General features: G+C 45.2%; 1 pseudogene; it reads left to right on the top strand.

The window, feature by feature from the left end:
* The first annotated feature begins 251 nt into the window (after nucleotides 1–251).
* On the top strand, nucleotides 252–5216 carry LOC102265027 (sugar phosphate exchanger 3 pseudogene; annotated as a pseudogene).
* Nucleotides 5217–6570: the final 1354 nt, after the last annotated feature.

Below are 6570 nucleotides of genomic sequence, written 5' to 3' on the forward strand. Positions count from 1 at the left end.
TCTTTTCACTAACCAAAAAGAACCCACATTTCTGTCCACCTGGGAAGCCCCAAATACAGAGAGTGTACAGGACCAAATTGAATTCTTGATTTGAATCTGATTTGGCTCTATTGAACTCGTCACTTCTCTGAACCTCTGTATTTATTTTAATTTATTTAAGAAACCTTACCGACATTACTGATAAGACAACTAATAAGAAATAGAAGTAAATGGAAACCCACTCCAGTACTCTTGTCTAGAAAATTCCAGAGATGGAGGAGCCTGGTAAGCTACAGTCCAAGGGGTCACAAAGAGTCAGACACGACTGACCAACTTCACTTCACTTCTTCAAGAAATAGAAAAGAATCACAACTAGACAGACTGTAGACATACTACATGCTCTGTATGGTCTCCCAAAGTTCAAGAAATAAATGATATTGTCTGCTGCACTGAAAGATCTTGTGGATTGGCAGAACCGAGGCACTAAATTCTAAGGAACTTGCTCCAATGCTCTGCTCCACTAAAGAAGCACTGAGATCCCTTGAGCCATCAACTTGCCTCTGCATCATAATTTCCTAGTCCCCAGTCTGTAAAATCCAAGTTTATGCCTTGTGAAATTGTGGCTGATATCTGGCAAGGATTGCTCATTCAGCCTTTCCTTCAATAAACATTAAGCCCCTAACAAGTTGGGGAGAGTTTGTTCCTAATATGCCTACATTCCTTTGGTTCAAAACTCTCTGTTTTTCTTCTTCCCTCTTTGGCTTCTTTGGGTTATTTTATATCTTATGTTGACTCCCTTGGAGGTGAGATTACTGACTTCCACTTCAATATGTGTGTGTGCGGGTGTGTGTGTGCGGGTGTGGGTGTGTGTGTGCGGGTGTGCGTGTGTGCATGTGCACACACCCACTAAGTCAGTTAGGTTGTGTCTGACTCTTTGTGACCCCATGGACTGTAGCCTACCAGGTTCCTCTGTTCATGGCGTTTTTCAAGCAAGAGTACTGGAGTGGGTTGCCATGCCCTCCTTCAGGGGATCTTCCCAACCCAGGGGTCAAACCCACATCTCTTTATGTCTCTGCATTGCAGGCGAATTCTTTACCACTAGGGTAACCTGGGAAGGCCTCCACCTCAATGTAGTCCCCCATTTTTCCTTAAACTTCTCTTCTACTTTCTTCCCTGACCTCTCCCATCATATACAGTATATTTATTTTGTTGTTGCCACAGTAAATAATTAAGGACAGATGTAATTTTTAATTATTGGAAGGGATGGGTTTAGGAAGCAGAAATTTTAAACCTCTGAGTGTATTAGTTATCTATTGCTGAGTGACACATCACCCCAAAATGTAGTGATTTACAACAAAGTAGCTATTATCTAACAATTTCTATGGGTCATGAACCTCGCCTTGACTTAGCTGGGCCCTCTCTTTGGGGGTTCTCATGGCTGCAGTAAACATGTTCGGTCATCTCCAGTCTCCACCAGGGGAGGGTCTGTTTCAGGCTCATTCATGTTGGGGTTGGTAGTTTTCAGTCCATCACAGGTCATTGTGTGAAGGCCTCAGCTCCTCGCTGGCTGTTGGCTGGAGATCACCCTCAGTTCCTTGCCATGCGGGCCTCTCTAGAGGGCAGTTCATACATTGGCAGTTGGTTTCCATTCAGAGCACAAGCAAGAAAGAGTGAGTGAGATGGAAGACACAGTCTCTTATAAGCTCATCTCAGAAGTGATATACCCATCACATTTTTGTTTTAGTTCTTTTCTTTTAAAAAAATGTTTATTTTTGTATATTTATTTATTTGACTGTCCTGGGTCTTACTTGTGGCATGTGGGATCGTCAATCTTCTCTTTGGTATTTTTAAGCAGAAGCATTATATTAACTTTATTTCACATATATCCACAGATGTTTGCGGACTAATGCCTGGTGGCTCAGATGGTAAAGAATCTGCCTGCAATTCTGGAGACCTGGGTTCGATCCCTGGGTTGGGAAGATGCCCTGGAGGAGGGCGTGGCAACACACTCCAGTGTTCTGGCCTGAAGAATTCCATGGACAGAGCCTGGCAGGCTACAGTCCATGGGGTTGCAAAGAGTCAGACACAACTGAGTGGCTTTCACTTTTTCAAAGATGTTTGTACAACATGCAGTGACCACTCTTGAAGCTTATAGCACTTTTCCCCCAGTGGCACAAAGAGAAAGGTAGTGACACACATGTATCCCCACCGCAACACGTGTAACTCTGTGTTACATGTACACGTGTAACACACGTCACACATGTTATACATGTAACACTGTAGCTCTGGGTGGAGCCCTACAGAGGGAGGGTTGGGTTACCTGCACGGCAACCGCCCTGCTAAGTCACTAGGAAGATGATGGAGAGGCCAGGCTGGGAACTGTCGTGGGCAGAGGCCCCCAGTCACCACAATCAGATGACTTATTTGGAAAAAACCTGATTACAGAGGACCCAGAGCTGTTCGGTTTTTTCCCCACTGTAAGCTATTACAGTGGAATAAAACTTTGCTCTTTACCAAATCTTAGGCCAGTGTTCGACTTGCATGGTTCTTAAATACAAATTTTTGTCGTGGCTTGTGAGATCTAGTTCCACAATCAGGGACTGAACCCAGGCCCCCTGCATGGGGAGCTCAGAGCCTTAGCCGCTGGACCACCAGGCATGTCCCTACCCCTCCCTTTTGCTGTAGGCTGTATGTTGAAAGTGGGCCACTGGACCTGGCTCAGTCAAGGGGAGAGGACTGCACAAGGCTGTGAGGACCCAAGGGTGAGGTTCGCCAGGGCCATCTCAGAATTCGTGCTACATAGTGACTAAGAACAAAGGAGATTAGGATTCTGATGGGACGCTTGAGAAATTGTTTAAAGACAGAAATTTGTTTATTTCTGGGCTTCCCTGGTAGCTCAGCTGGTAAAGAATCTGCCTGCAATGCAGGAGACCCTGGTTTGATTCCTGGGTCCAGAAGATTCCCTGGAGAAGGGATAGGCTACCCACTTCAGTACTCTTGGGCTTCTCTGGTGGCCCAGATAGTTAAGAATCCATCTGCAATGCAGGATACCTGGGTTCAATCCTTGGGTTGGGAAGATCCCCTGGAGGAGGGCACGGCAACCCACTTTAGTATTCTTGCCTGGAGAATCCCCATGGACAGAGAAGCCTGGCAGACCACAGTCCATGGGGTATCTGAAGGTAAAGTTCGCTGGGGCCATCTTAGAATTCTGCCTGATGCCTAGCACATGCTATATGATGACTAAGAATAAAGGAAATTAGGGGAAACCCTGGCATGGCGGCCCAGGTGAGGTGGCGGGCAGGAGCCGAGGGGTTGCAGGCAAGGCTGACCCAGTGGAGCAAGCAGAGCAGCTGGCCAGAGCGCGATTACTACTCCAGATCTCTGGTGCATAAGCAGCCAAAGAAGAAATGATATAAACCATCCATTGTCCAGACTTTAAAGTCACGGTGAGAAGGAAGGTCAGGAGGCACACGGCCGGGCCAAGTATTTTTCAGAGAGGAACTGTGCTCTCCCAGTTCAGCCATCACCACGTGGTCACATCCCTGCTCACCTTCTTCAGTTACTCCATTGCTCCACGCATGGAGAAAAACATTAGCAAGGTCAAAGTCAGTATCTCTAAGCAGTGGACCCCAGGTGCTTTTAACAAGTCCGTTGAACTGCCTGTGGAGATCTGGAGCAGCAGCCACATGTTTCCCAGTGCAGAGAAAGTACTCGGAACGCTGGACACCATTTTCCTCTTCTCCTGTGCTGTGGGCCTTCTCATCAGCGGTATCTCGCCGATCGGCTAAATTTGCGATGGGTTCTATCTTGTGGCATGTGCTTTTGCGCACTAGTGGTATTCATCTTTGGCACTCTCATGGAACAGCTGCATTTCTACAAGGGGCTGTGCTGCAGCCCGGGGATTGTTGAATGGCCTGCTGCCATCCACCAGCTGGCCCCGCGTGGTTTTTTTTACCGGCAACTAGTTTGGGAAAGCTGGAGTTGTTTTTGGTCTCTGGAGTGCCGGTGCCTCAGTGGTCAATATTTTGGGAGCATGTCTAGCTTCTTCTGTTCTGCAGTATGGTTATGAGTATGTCTTCCTGGTGATGCTAGCTGTGCAGTTTGCTGGTGGGACCATCATCTTCTTTGGACTCTTGGTGTCACCAGAAGAAATCGGTCTCTCAGATATCGAGACAGAAGAAAATTTTGAAGAAGACTCACACAGGCCCTGAATTAATGGTGCTGAAAATGAAGAAGAAGCTGAGCCTAATTATTCAATCCAAGAAGGCAATACTGTGACCCAAGTCAAGGCAATAAGCTTCTACCAAGCTTGTGGCCTTCCCGGAATTATAGCATATTCACTGGCCTATCGGTGCTTGAAAGTAAAAGTCGCTCAGTTGTGTCCGACTCTCTGGGACCCCGTGGACTAATTCTGCAGGCCAGAACACTGGAGTGAGTAGCTGTTCTCCAGGGGATCTTCCCAAACCGAGGGCTTAAACTCAGGTCTCCCACATTGCAGGCAGATTCTTTACCAGCTGAGCCACCAGAGAAGCCCAAGAATACTAGAGTGGGTAGCCTATCCCTTCTCCAGGGGATCTTCCTGACCCAGAAATTGAACCGTGGTTTCCTGCATTGCGGGCAGATTCTTTACCAGCTTAGCTACCAGAGAAGCCCTTGAAGTTAGTGAAGTACTCCTTCTTCTTCTGATTGCCCTTTTATCTGAGTATCAACTTCAAATGGAAGGAGGCCGAAGCTGACCAGCTGTCCATTTGGTATGATATCAGAGGAATTATAGGTGGAATGCTGCAAGGCTTCATCTCCGACAGGAAAGAAGTTACAGGAAAAAGCATCGGTGTTAGCTCTCAGTCTGCTTCTGTCCATCAGGTCCCTTGTTGGATACAGTCATTCTCCAAATGATAAGTCCATCAATGCACTTCTGATGGCTGTCATAGGATTTTTTTTATTGGTGGAACTTCTAATATGATTAGCTCAGCTATTTCTGTGAACCTTGGTCGTCAGGAGCTGATCCAAGGGAGCAATGAGGCTTTGGCAACCGTCACTGGGATGGTTGATGGAACCAGGGGCATTGGAACTGCCATGGGCCAGTATCTTTGATCCGGGACAACCTAGGGTGGATGTGGGTTTTCTACTTTTTCATTATTATGACAAGTTGCACAATCCTGTTTATTTCACCATGAATAGTGAAGGAAACATGCTCTGTTATGCAAAGACAACAAGCTCACATTTTAAGTGAGTGACCAGTACCCACAAAAGAACAAGAATAATCAAGAGACACATCAGGACTATTATTTCTTTTAATTCGCCCTATTTTGGGTTTGTCTTAAGAACTCCAACATAACCTCAGATTGTTGAGCCTCTTTCAGCAGGGTCAGCCCCTGGAGATGCTGACCAGAGTGAAGACTGGGTTGTTGTTAACGATTTTTATTGATCACCATTGTTTCATGACTGTACCAAATGAAGGCCCTGTGAATCTGCCTGCAACTCTGTTGGCCTGTGGAGGTTCACCCCTTTAACTGTAAATGCTTCCTTGGCCTTGGGCCCTTGTTCTCCAGCCTGGAAAGCTGAGTGGCCATGAGGCACTTGTGCCTGGTCTGTAGCAACGACACGCTCCATGAATAGAAAGGATCGTTGCATTTTGCTTCAGTCATGAGTTTACAGACAGTAGCTCATCTATGAAGCATCAAATCCTGGTCCAGTGCTCCAGCTGGGTCCAGTGTAAGCCTGTCTTGGACAGAGAATCCCTTAGTTAAGCTCTGGTGGGAAAAATCACATTACGTGCTGAGTGGTTCGGTTACTCTGTATCTGCTCTGAAGTCGTTCAGCTCTGGAAGCAGAAATATCTTCCAGTGATCCTTAACTCTTCTCCATCTTCATTCAGAATTACCTTCAACTCCTGGAAGTCTTTTGTCTTCCTGTCAAGGACCATGAGGTACCTCTGTTGTAAACATTCCAGTATGTAATTTATAACGGAAGTACTCAATGCCAGGCTTGTTCTCTGGGAACTTTTTAGGATCCACTAGGAAGTCAGAGGCTCGATCTCTGTCATAACTGGGTTCTTTGCGTTACCTCAGCAGAAGACTAAAATCAGAGAAAAAGGAACCTTTTGGCCTTCTATGCATTAAGTATGTGACGTTGAATTACAGTGGATTACTAGGGCCTGAGAGGCATCTAGGTATTTATTTTTTAGAAGTCTGTAGAATACATGTCTTGAAAGCTGTGAATTCTATACTAATTATCAATATTTTAAGGTCATCCTCTATATATATTTTAAATATGGAAGTGAGCAGGTGAAAAATGTGCAATTTTTATGGCTGCCTAATTTACATGGAGTTAGGAAAAAGTTTTCAACCTTTTGCTTTAATACTCTCAAATGTATGTTTATAAACTTGTTAATGTTATTGAATCAAGCAGATTTCCAATCAGTTAACTGCTCAATACTGACCAAAAGGAAAACTGTGAAACACAGAAAGGGAAAATAAACTGACTTTTATAACAAAAAAAAAAAAAGAAAGAAAAGGAGATTAGGATTCTAATGGGACGTTTGAGAAATCGTATTAAGAGAGAAACCTGTATATTTCTATTTTTGTGTCCA

Source organism: Bos mutus, chromosome 6 (assembly GCF_027580195.1).
Source record: "Bos mutus isolate GX-2022 chromosome 6, NWIPB_WYAK_1.1, whole genome shotgun sequence".
Taxonomy (NCBI): Eukaryota; Metazoa; Chordata; class Mammalia; order Artiodactyla; family Bovidae; genus Bos; species Bos mutus.